Source organism: Rhinopithecus roxellana, chromosome 19, assembly GCF_007565055.1.
Source record: "Rhinopithecus roxellana isolate Shanxi Qingling chromosome 19, ASM756505v1, whole genome shotgun sequence".
Taxonomy (NCBI): domain Eukaryota; kingdom Metazoa; phylum Chordata; class Mammalia; order Primates; family Cercopithecidae; genus Rhinopithecus; species Rhinopithecus roxellana.
In genome coordinates, this window is record NC_044567.1 from 45084312 (window position 1) to 45097234 (window position 12923).

General features: G+C 42.8%; 1 pseudogene; it reads right to left on the minus strand.

The window, feature by feature from the left end:
- Positions 1-399: 399 nt before the first annotated feature.
- LOC104662280 lies at positions 400-11983 on the minus strand (annotated as a pseudogene).
- Between the last annotated feature and the right edge of the window lie 940 nt (positions 11984-12923).

Here is a 12923-nt window from a genome sequence, read left to right on the forward strand (position 1 = left end):
ATTTGAAGGGGATTTTTTTTAGCAGTTCCAGGATTTTCCCCATCAGGAGGCACTTGGCTTAGACTGAACAGCAAGTGGGTGGCAGTGGCCCAGTGGAGATCAGGGAATTCCTGAGGACCTGGCCTGGCCTGACCTCCTTCCCTCCCATTCCACCTCTAACCACTAGACATACTTCCTTTTGTGCAATTCAGCTAAACCGAGGGTTTCTGTGGTAATAGCTGGGGACTGAGAAATCTTAGGAAAAGATGTAAGCAGGCCTAGAAGATTGTTATGCTTCATTCAGAGAAATTAGGAACTACTTCCAGCAGGGGGAATGAGGGAGGAGGGGAAGGCAGGAAGGAGCTGAGCTGAGCTGTAAGTCCTCAGAATTTGTCATCCTTCTGTTCCCCCTTGTCTGAGCTAAGCACAGACCCTCAGACTCCTCTCAGAGCCAAAAGAAAACCATGACAGCAGGACTGGGGTGCTCCTCTGTCCAGGGTTGCCCCGAGGGAGAACGGGAAGAAGGTAGAAGTGTTGGCAGCATGACTGGAGAGGTGAGGTCTTCAAGAAGACCCTGATCCAAGGCTCCATGTGTTGCACCAGGAGAACTGTATAATAGACATTTCATCCCAGCCCCTCTTCCTGCAGGCAGCACTGTGGGTCTCCTGCCAAGACTGTGGGTCTTTATTGGCCCAGAGATGATGCACAAGGTGGAGCTCTCCTATATGGGAGAAGCCACCGTCACCTCCTGGTTCTCCTGCTGGGACTGGCTGCTGGTACCTGCTGGCAGGAGCCCAGTTGTTCCCCTACTCCATCATGGTTCCTGGCTTGAGTTTGCAGGTCCTCAGCTCTGAAGATGTTGGAGCCCGCTCTGGGCTGTGGCTCATTCCAGAAGTTGAACTCAAGGAGCAATTGGTGTCTCCTGGACAACAGCATCCGACTGCACTCCCGGACCTCCAGGTACTCCTTGTCATGCAGTCCATAAGGGCTGGGTAGCAACCTGAGAACCTCCACAGGTGCAGTGCCTAGTCCTGCTCCCCACAGCGCATGTTCCAGTTGCCCATGAGGACCAGAGGTGGTCCTCATCCTGGTGCAGCATGAGCAGTGCTGCCTCCATCGGTGCCTACTATAGGCATCTGGGCACTCGGGCTTCTCACTGTGAAACTGGATCTTGTAGAGGTTGCTGGTCTCCTTCTTGGACAGCAGGGTGGAGTGAGCATCCTTCCAGGGATCCACTTTGTGAACAGAGAGGGAGCAGAACCAGTAGCCTTCATTGCCCTTGAATGGAAAAGCACCACAGCCGCAGCCACAGCTGCAACATCCCCAGGACAGGCCTTGGCCTTCCGGTAGCCACTGTGACACTGCAGAGATGCTGTGCAGCCACGAAGCCATGTTGGATCAGGGAAGTTTGCAGGAAGACCTCATGGTGTGTTTGAAGAGAATGTATATTCTGCTCTCACTAGGTGGAGTTGCACTAGGTTGGTACCAAAGTCATTGTGGCTTTGGTCCATGAATTTAAAATCGTTATAACTAGGTTCAAACACATTTTTTTTAACTTTTAATTTTTTATTTCAATAGGTTTTGGGGGAACCAGTGGTGTTTGGTTACATGAATAAGTTATTTAGTGGTGATTTCTGAGATTTTGGTGCACCCATCACCCAAGCAGTGTACACTGTACCTAATGTGTAGTCTTTTGTCCCTCACCACCCTCCACCCTTTCACCTGAGTCCCCAGAGTCCAATGTATCATTCTTATGCCTTTGTGTCCTCCTAGCTTAGCTCCCACATATCAGTGAGAACACACAATGTTTGGTTTTCCATTCCTGAGTTACTTCACTTAAAATAATAGTCTCCAATTCCATTCAGGTTGCTGTGAATGCCATTAATTCATTCGTTTTTATGGCTAAGTAGTATTCCTAGTATTCCATTGTATATATATATACCACAGTTTGTTTATCCACTTGTTGACTGATGGGCATTTGAGTTGGTTCCACATTTTTGCAATTGCAAATTGTGCCGCTATAAACATGTGTGTGCAAGTTTCTTTTTCATATAATGACTTTTTTTCCTCTGGGTAGATACCCAGTAGTGGGATGGCTGGATCAAATGGTGGATCTACTTTCAGTTCTTTAAGGAATCTCCACACTGTTTTTCATAGTGGTTGTACTAGTTTACATTCCCACCAACAATGTAAAAGTCCCCCCTTTTCACAACATCCACACCAACATCTATTACTTTTTAAATTTTTTATTATGGCCATCCTTGCAGGAATGAGGTGGTATCACATTGTGGTTTTGACTTGCACTTCCATTATAATTAGTGATGTTGAGAATTTTTCCATATGCTTGTTGGCCATTTGTGTATCTTCTTTTGAGAATTGTCTATGCATGTCCCTAGCCCACTTTTTGATGCAATTGTTCGTTTTTTTCTTGCTGATTTGTTTGAGTTCATTGTAGATTCTGAATATTAGTCCTTTGCCAGATGTATAGATTGTGAAGATTTTCTCCCACTCTGTGAGTTGTCTGTTAACTCTGGTGATTATTCCTTTTGCTGTGCAGAAGCTTTTTAATTTAATTAAGCCCCATCTATTTATCTTTGTTTTTGTTGCATTTGCTTTTGGGTTATTGGTCATGAAGTCTTTGCCTAAGTCAATGTCTAGAAGAGTTTTTCTGATGTTATCTTCTAAAATCTTTATGGTTTCAGGTCTTAGATGTAAGCCCTTAATCCACCTCGAGTTGATTTTTGTATAAGGTGAGAGATGAGGATCCAGTTTCATTCTTCTACATGTGGCTTGCCAATTATCCCAGCACCATTTGTTGCATAAGGTGTCCTTTCCCCACTGTATATTTTTGTTTGCTTTGTCAAAGATCATTTGGCTTTTTTTCTGGGTTCTGTATTCTGTTCCATTGGTCTACGTGCCTATTTTCATACCAGTACCATGCTGTTTTGGTGACTATGGCCTTATAGTATAGTTTGAAGTCAGGTAATGTGATGCCTCCAGATTTGTTCTTTTTGCTTAGTCTTGCTTTGGTTATGTGGGCTCTTTTTTGGTTCCATATGAATATTAGGATTGTTTTTTTCTAGTTTTGTGAAGAATGATGATGGTATTTTGTTGGGAATTGCATGGAATTTGTAGATTGCTTTTGACAGTATGGTTGTTTTCACAATATTGATTCTACCCATCTATGAGCATGAGATGTTTCCATTTGTTTGTGTCATCTGTGATTTCTTTCAGCAATGTTTTGTAGTTTGCCTTGTAGAAGTCTTTCATGTCTTTCGTTAAGTATATTCCTAAGTATTTTCTTTTTTGCAACTATTGTGAAAGGGGTTGAGTTCTTTATTTGATTCTCAGCTTGGTCACTGTTGGAATATAGCAGAGCTGTATTTGTGTACAATGTGTACACGATTTGTGTATAATGATTTGTTTACATTGATTTTGTAGCCTGAAACTTTGCTGAATTCATTTACTAGTTCTAGGAGCTTTTTGATGAGTCTTTAGGGTTTTTCTAGGTATACGATCGTATCATCAGCAAACAGCAACAGTTTGACTTCCTCTTTATCAATTTGGATGTCTTTTATTTTTCTCTCCTGTCTGATTGCTCTGGCTTGGACTTCCATTACTATGTTGAATGGAAGTTGTAAAAGTGAACATTCTTGTCTTCCTCCAGTTCTCAGGAGGAATGCTTTCAACTTTTCCTTATTTAGTGTAATGTTGACTGTGAGTTTGCCATAGATGGCTTTTATTACCTTAAGGTATGTCTCTTCTATGCTGATTTTGCTAAGGATGTCAATCATAAAGTGGTGCTGGATTTTGTCAAACGCTTTTTCTGCATCTATTGAGATGATCATGTGATTTTTTGTTTTAAATTCTGTTTATGTGATGTATCACATTTACTGACTTGTGGATGTTGGATCAGTCAGGGTTCTCTAGAGGGGCAGAACTAGTAAGATAGATGTATATATAAAGGGAAGTTTATTAAGGAGTATTGGCTCACACAATCATAAGGTGAGGTCCCACAATAGGTCGTCTGCAAGGTGAGGAGCAAGGAAGCCAGTTCGAGTCCCAAAACCTCAAAAGTAGGGAAACCGACAGTGCAGCCTTCAGTCTCAGCAAAGGTCCAAGAGTCTCAAAGCTGAAGAACTTGGAGTCTGATATTAGTGGGCAGGAAGCATCCAGCACGGGAGAAAGATGTAGGCCAGAAGACTCAATCCTTTCACATTTCTCTGCCTGCTTTTATCCTAGCTGCACTGGCATCTGATTAGATGATGCTCACCCAAATTGAGGGTAAGTCTACCTCTCCCAGTCCAATGACTCAAATGTTAATCTCCTTTGGCAACACCTTCACAGGCACACCCAGGAACAATACTTTGCATCCTTCAATCCAATCAAGTTGACACTCAATATTTATTAACCATCACAGATGTTAAACCATCCCTCCATCCCTGGTATGAAACCCACATGAAACACATCTCTGTTAGTCAAAATAGGAACCATTACAAGCAACTCGTTTTTGTCAATGAGAAATAAGCTTGTTTATTCCTGTAGCGTAAAAATCCTTGCTTCAGGATTGAAACGAACTCGTGGAAAGCATTTTCTGCATCCTGCTGGTTGTGGAAGCCTTTTCCCTGCAAAAAGTTGTCAAGATGCTTGAAAAGGTGGTGGTCAATTGGCAAGAGGTCAGGTGAATTTGACAGATGAGGTAAAACTCTGCAGCCCAATTTTTTCAACTTTTGAAATGTTGTTCGTGTAATGAGTAGTCAGATGTTGTCATAGGGAAGAATTGGGCACTTTCTGCTGACCAGTGCTGGCTACAGGCCTTGCAGTTTTCGGTGCATCTCACCGATATGTTGAACATTCTTCTCAGATGTAATGGTTTTGCTGGTATTCAGAAAGCTGTGGTGGCTCAGACTGGCAACAGACCATCAAACGGTGACCATGACTTTTTTTGTGTGCAGGTTTGGCTTTTCGAAGTGCTTTGGAGCTTCTTCTAAGTCCAACCACTGAGCTGGTCATTGCCAGTTGTCATATAAAATCCACTTTTAATCACACATCACAATCTGACCGAGAAACGGTTCATTGTTGTTGCACAGAATAAGAGAAGATGACACTTCAAAATCATGATTTTTAAAAAAATTTTTGCTCAGCTCATGAGCTGATTGAGCTTTTTCACCTTTCCAATGTGCTTCAAATGCCAAACGACCATAGAATGGTCAACGTTGAGTTCTTTGGCAACTTTTTGTGTAGCTGTGAGAGGATCAGCTTCGACGATTGCCCTCAACTGGTTGTTGTCGACTTCTGATGGCAAGCCACTACACTCTTCATCTTCAAGGCTCTTGTCTCCTTTGCAAAACTTCTTGATCCACCACCGCACTGCACATTTGTTAGCAGTTCCTGGGCCAAATGTATTATTGATGTTGCGAGTTGGCTCCGCTGCTTTACTACCCATTTTGAACTCAAATAAGAAAATCGCTTGAAGTTCCTTTTTGTCTAACGTCATTTCCATAGTCTAAAATAAGCATAAAATAAACAGAATAAACAGCAAGTAATAAGTCATTAGAAAAAAAACAAGAAATGCCCATTAAAGTGATGTATAACATAACCACATTTATTTAAAAATGTATTCCAATAGCAAACAGCAAATTCCAAAAATGCAAAAGCCACAACTACTTTTGCACTCACAAAAGTAATTCACTAAATGTGAATTTAGTGAAATTGGCTCATAGTGTTCAAAACTTCTATATCTTTATTGATTTACTTAATTTTTCTATCAGTTATTGAGAAGTGAGAATTGAAATACCTAAGATTGTGGATTTGTCTATTTTTTCCTTGAAATTACCTCAGTTTTTGCTTCGAGTATTTTGAGACTCTTATTAGATTCATAAAATTTTAGGATTATTATGTTCTCTTGATGAATTGATCCTTTTCCCATTACAAAATCATCTTCTTAAAAAAAAAACCCTAGTAATTTGTTTTGGGTCTGAAATTTAATATAAACACGTAAGTTTTCATTTAATTAGTGTTAGCATGGTGTATATTTTTCCATTCTTTTATTTTAAATCTACTTGTGTATTTTATTTTTAAGTTGTGTTTTTTGTGGGCTGTGTGTAATTAGGCCATGTTTTTTATTCAGTCTGAAATGTTTTTATAATTTGGGTGTTTAGCCCATTTACATTTAATGTGATTATTATTATGGCCAGCTTTGAACCTGTCATCTTACTATTTGTTTTCCATTTGTCCCTTTTTTTTTCTTTTTCTCCCTTCATTTGGATTAAGCAAGTATGTTTTATGATGTTGTCTCCTTTATTGGTTTATAAATCGTCACTTTTTGTTTTGTTAATCATTGCATTAGGGTTTATAATATATATATGTTTAACCTGTCATAGTCTACTTACAAGTGATATGATACCATTTTAAGTATGGTATGGGAACCTTACGATAGCATACTTCCATTTATCCCCACACAACTTTTGTGTTCCGTTTGCATATGTTACAAACCCTGCAGTACATTGTTATTATTTTCAATTACACAGGCATTATCTTTAAGATTTAAATGATATGAAAATGTCCTATACTTGTATATGTAGTTACTATTTCTAGTGCTCTTTATTCTTTCATGCAGATACAGATTTTCATGTGATATCATTTTCCTTCTGTCCAGAAGACTTCTTCTAACATTTCTTAGCATATGGGTCTGTTGGTGATGAATTTTTTTTAGACTTTGATTTTGAAAGACATGTCTGTTGAGTATAGAATTCTAGTAGACAATATTTTTCAGTATTTTAAAGATATTTCTCTATTGTCCCCTTGTTTGCATTGTTTCTGGCAAGTCTACTGACATCCTTATCTTTGTTCTGGTATAGTAACATCTTTCTCTGTAGTTGCTTTTAAGATTCTATCTTTATCACTGATTTTTAGCAATTCAATTATGATGTACCTTGGTGTAGTGTTCTTTAGGCTTCTTGCTCTTAGGATTTATTGAGGTTCTTGGATGTGAGTTTATAGTCTTTTTTTTTTTGTTTTTTTGTTTTGTTTTGTTTTGAGACAGAGTCTCGCTCTGTCACCCAGGCTGGAGTGCAGTGGCCGGATCTCAGCTCACTGCAAGCTCCGCCTCCCGGGTTTACGCCATTCTCCTGCCTCAGCCTCCAGAGTAGCTGGGACTACAGGCGGCCGCCACCTCGCCCGGCTAGTTTTTTGTATTTTTTAGTAGAGACGGGGTTTCGCCATGTTAGCCAGGATGGTCTCGATCTCCTGACCTCGCGATCCGCCCGTCTCGGCCTCCCAAAGTGCTGGGATTACAGGCCGGGCACGGTGAGTTTATAGTCTTCATCAAATTTGGGCATTTTGTGACCCTTATTCCTTTAAATATTTTTTGTGTGCCCCGCCCCCCCACCACCACCCAACTCTGCCTGTCCTTTTTCTGAAAGTTTGACTTTGGCCTTTTAGAGATTAAACCTATAATGGTTGAAGTGAAAAATACATTGGATGGGATTAATGGCAGATTAGACATCGTAGAAGAAAAAATTACTGAACTTGAAGACATAGTAATGGAAACTATCAAAAATGAAACACGTAGAAGAAAAACACTGAAAAAAAAATGAAGATAGCATTAGTGAGCTATGGGACAATCTCAGGCGGCTTTACATACATGTAACTGGAGTCACCGGAAGAAAAAAGACAGGCAGAGTTCGGTGGTTGGGGAGGGGGCACAGAAAAAATATTTAAAGGAATAATGGTCACAAAATGCCCAAATTTGATGAAGATGATAAACTCACATAATTCATATATTGAAACCAATGTGATTATATTGGGGATGGGGCCTTTGAGAGGTGTTTAGGCATTGAGGGTAGAGCCCCCATGATGGGATTAGTGCCCACATAAGGAGAGATGTAAGAGGGCTTGCTTCCTCTCTGTGTTCTGTATCCACCATGTGAGGACACCATGAGAATTCAGCCATGTGTGAACCAGGAAGAGGGCCTTCACCAGAACCCAACCATGCTGGCACCCTGGTCTCAGCCTTCCAGACTTCAAAACGATAAGAAATAAATTCTCATTGTTCAAGCCACCCAGTCTATAGTATTCTGTTATAGCAGATTGAACTAAGACATCAGATCCCCACTCCTTGTGCTACATCCTAGAAACCTGAGTTTCTATCCACATGGATGGAATTAAAAGGGGGGAAATTCCACAACTTACAGATATTTCAAAACTTCATGTCATACACCATAAATATGTACAAAAATAAGGTAGAAAAAATACTGGGGCAGACAAGAGGTAGAGATGGGGGTGAGGGATGAGCTCCAGGATATCAGGATATGGTGCTAGAGAGATGGTCAGAGCCAGATTCAAAGGCCTGTAAGGAACTTGGATTTAATTCCAGAAGCAATGAGGAGCCATCAGAAGACTTTGAGCAGAATAGGCATCATCTGTTCTGCTTAAATAGTAATCACATTGGCTAATAGGTATTGAGTGTCTATTATGAGTCAAATCCATTTCCACATGCTATATCTGTATCATGTTCTATAATTCACACAAACCCGACCAGGAAGGTTCTGTTATCTTCATTTCACTTGCAGGGAAGAGGAGACACAGAAAGGTTAAGGGACTTGCCGTGGGTGACAGCACATCACAGGTTCAGAGCCCATGCCCCCTGCAACCACCACTCCAGCTACAGTATGGAGCTGGGGAGGGCAACACTAAAAGCAAGCAACCATCTGAGAGGAGGCATGAGGCCTGAACCAAGGCAGTGGTGCGGGAGTGGAGTAAGGGAACCATTGGAAGGAAAGACAGGATGCAGTCACCAAGTTGTTACTTACATGCTTGAGAGAGGAAAGGATTTGAAAACAAAGGCTCTTAGAGGGTGCTGTTCACTGAAATGGGGACCATTAGGAAGGGCAGGAGAAAGTGATGATTTCATCTGGCCGTGCTGGGTTCACATTCGCAGGGTCATCTGGAAAGAGTTGTCTAGGAGGTAAACAGGTAAAGGTCTGCAGCCCAGGGGAAGGGCCCAGGTAGGATTAGCATGTCATCTATGTACAGGTGTTAGTAATTGCCATGGGATAGATTAGGCCTCTTAAGAAAAGGTGGATGAGATGATTGGCTCTGGTTAAGGATCCAGCTGGGGAAAGGAGTCAGAATTAGGGCTGGAGCCTCAGGACGTCATCCCTTCTTCCTGATGCCTAATCTCAGAAACAAACTCCTAAGAACAACCTACAACGGGCACCTTGTAACAGTCCACCATGCTCCGAGACTGGATATACACCACACCACAGAAGAAGCAGCAAAGTAAGATGAAAAGTGTCAGGGCTGGGCATGGTGGCTCACACTTGTAATCCCAGTGCTTTGGGAAGCCAAGGCAGGTGGATCACCTGAGGTCAGGAGTTCGAGACCAGCCTGGCCAACAGGATGAAACCAGGTCTCTACTAAAAATACAAAAATTATCCAGGCATGATGGCGTGTGCCTGTAACCCCAGCTACTCGGGAGGCTGAGGCAGGAAGCAGGAGAATTGCTTGAACCCGGGAGGCAGAGGTTGCAGTGAGCCAAGACCACGCCATTGCACTCCAGCCTGGGTGACAAGAGAAAAACTCTATCTCAAAATAAATAATGAATAAATAAATAAATAAATAAATAAATAAATAAATAAGAAAAGAAAAGAAAGCAAAGGAAAGAAAAGAAGTCAGACTTCAGAGTCAGACAGACCTGAGCATGAATCACAGCTCCATCATTTACCAGTTGTGTGACCATGAACAGATCATTTAGCTTCCCTAAGTCTTCATTTCCTTAACAACAACAAAATGATGCAGCTGATAATGCCTACCTTGAAGACTATATGTGAGGATTAAATGAGAAAACGTATGGAAAGCACTATGTAGACACATAGTAGATATTCAGTAAGTGACCACGTAGCCATCTTTCCTGCAGTCCCAGCCACTCTCTTCTTCAGAGGACATTTGATGTCATTCTGGCCTTGGCAGAACTCCCATCTAGACTTTCTCCAGCTCCTTCATTTGTGACTCCCATCTAGACTTTCTCCAGCTCCTTCATTTGTGCCGATGGGAAGCAGGAAGGCTACAAACCCCTTGGCAAAGAAGTCATCCTTACAGAATTTAGCATGTTTAGTGGGAAATGTTTTAATCAGACAGTTGTGAGTTCCAAAACAGACTCCAACACTTACTGGGTACTTGATCTCAAGCAAGTCATCCAACCTCTCTGAGCCTCAGTTTCCTCATCTGTAAAGGGGGTGATAACACTACCTCATAGGACTGGCCTAAGGATTGAATGAGATCCCAGATGCAAAACACCTGCCACAGAGTCCGGCATACAGCAGGTGTCCAGTCAATGTTAGTTACTATTACTTTCAGCTTTCTTTTTTTTTTTTTTTCTCTGTCTCTCTCTATGTCGCCAGGCTGGAGTGCAGTGGTGTGATCTCGGCTCACTGCAATCTCTACCTTCCAAGTTCAAGCAATTCTCCTGCCTCAGCCTCCCGAGTAGCTGGGACTACAGGCGCGTGCCACCATGCCCAGCTAATTTTTGTTTTTTTAGTAGAGGCGGGGTTTTACCCTGTCAGCCAGGATGGTCTTGATCTCTTGACCTCATGATCCACCTGCCTCAGACTCCCAAAGTGCTGGGATTACAGGCACGAGCCGCTGCACCCGGCTACTTTCAGCTTGCTTTCTATTCTTTCTTCACTGAGACAAAGTCAGGAGTTACCTCCCCCTCCTCCTAAATCTGAAAGTCCAAATCACTATAAATCTCCTTCTAATGGAATGATCACAGTCTGCCTCCTGTGACCTTTATTTCTGAGAAAATCCTGCTTTCCCTCTAGACAGGGAGCTGCCTGGGAAGCAGAGACCCACCTCTGCCCTCCCCACAGTGCCAGGTTCAACATGAGGTTCGTAGTAAATGTGCACTGAATCGAGGGATGAATGAATGACTAAATGGATGACATTGCAGTTACATCAGAAGCTGTGAGTGAGAGAAAATTAATTTGCAGATGAAATTATTACATTGTGTACCCAATCTTGCAAAACAATGAGGCACCGCTTGTAGGAGTTTTAAACACTTTTTCAGAAATTTAATTGCCAGTTAATTTTCCTGCAAAACACAATAACCTCTATGCGCTAAAGGAAATAAGACACAACTCTGAAAACCTCATTAGTCTGTGCCTGAAACCACAGTGGCTTTTTCCAAGTTAAGAACCTGAGAATGCGAGCTGCCATAATTGGCACTGTCTTTGTTCAGATGCAGGATGCCTTTACTCTGATGTCCCCACTCCTCATATCCCACTGAGAGGGCATGGCTCCCACCTGCGACTGCGGAAGTGAGGGTGGGCTGAACTGAGCCATCCTCAATCTCTTTCTCACTGTGTTCTCTTATGATCAGAGCTTAGTCTGTAGAGCTCAGTCTGTGACCAGAATCAAGGCTCTCTCTGTGACCAGGAGGAAGGCTTAGTCCGTGACTGTGATCAGAGCTCAGCCTGTGACCAAAATGAGGGCTCAGTCTGTGACCACGACTACAACACGGTCTGAGGCCAGGATCCAGGCTCAGCCTCCATCCATAGCCACAGCTGTGGTCGCACATGTCACATGCACACAGCTTCAACTGAAATTAGAAGTGGGCCAACAGGACAGACATAACGTAAACAGCACAGGTTTCTGCTACACCACTCAACAAGTTATTGAATTGAATTCAATAAATATTAGATGAATCCTCAGAGTTCCAAGATGTGGTAGGACGTGGGTAGAAGGGGAAGAATGGGAAGGAGATGTCATCAGCCCTGGTGAGAAAGGGCCCAGAACTCAGGTGTGCCAGAGTTCAATCCTGCCCTGACCCATTTAAGCGACTCTTGGCCAGGAAGCTGGATGTCTCACCTTTAGCTTCACAGTAACCCACATAGAACTCAGAGAGCTCCAGACGGCCTGCCTGGAGATGTGTGCCCTCCGGCCAGATGCTGTCAGCTCCAGTAGCCGTCACCTGCTTGGGTATCACTGCTAAGTGGGTCAGCATTTGCCAGCCATTCTGCCGATTAATGGTGTGTCAAGTGGCTGTCTCATGGTGGCTGGGGCACTGTGACTCAAGCTTGGGAAACGCTGTAGAACCAGCAGAGAGCTCATCTCGCGGGCAGAGGGGGACTCTGAGAGCATTAAATCTCAGTTGCTACTGTTTGGGGTGCCCATGAACTCTTCGCAGCAGGATGTCCATTGCTCGGTCTCCCCTCTCTGCTTCCTCCAGTGTCCCCTATGAAGGACACCTTTGAAGTGAGGGATGAGATGTAATGAAGCTAGATACAAAATTAATCAAATATGACACGAGAATTGATGTGGAATGCAATCCCATCAGCAGATGATTCACCTCCTTGGAGTGGAGTTGTTTGCAGCATTTCTGAAGGACTCACACTATGAGCAACATCAAGGATTATTTTTCAGAAAGAGGACTGCAGACACAGAACACAGTTACTAAGGGCCAGGTGCAGTGGCTCACATCTGTAATCCCAGCACTTTGGGAGGCCAAGGTGGGTGGATCACTTGAGGTTAGGAGTTCGAAACCAGGCTGGCCAACGTGGTGAAACCCCATCTTTACTAAAAGTACAAAATAAGCCAGGCTTGGTGGTGCATGCCTGAAATCCCAGCTACTCCAGAGGCAGAGGCAGGAGAATCACTTGAACCCGGGAGGTGGAGGTTGCAGCGAGCTGAGATCGAACCACTGGACTCCAGCCTGGGCAACAGGAGTGAAACTCTTTCTCGAAAAAAAAAAAAGAAAAAAGAAAAAAAATCACTCAGGAGGGTGCGTCTAATATTTAAATGCACTGAGATTCTTACATGTTGATTTTTCTTGTTTTGCTCTAATTATAAGAAACGTCTAGGCCAGGGACAGTAGCTCACGCCTGTAATCCCAGCACTTTGGGAGGCCAAGGCAGGTGGATCATCTGAAGTTGGAAGTTCGAGAC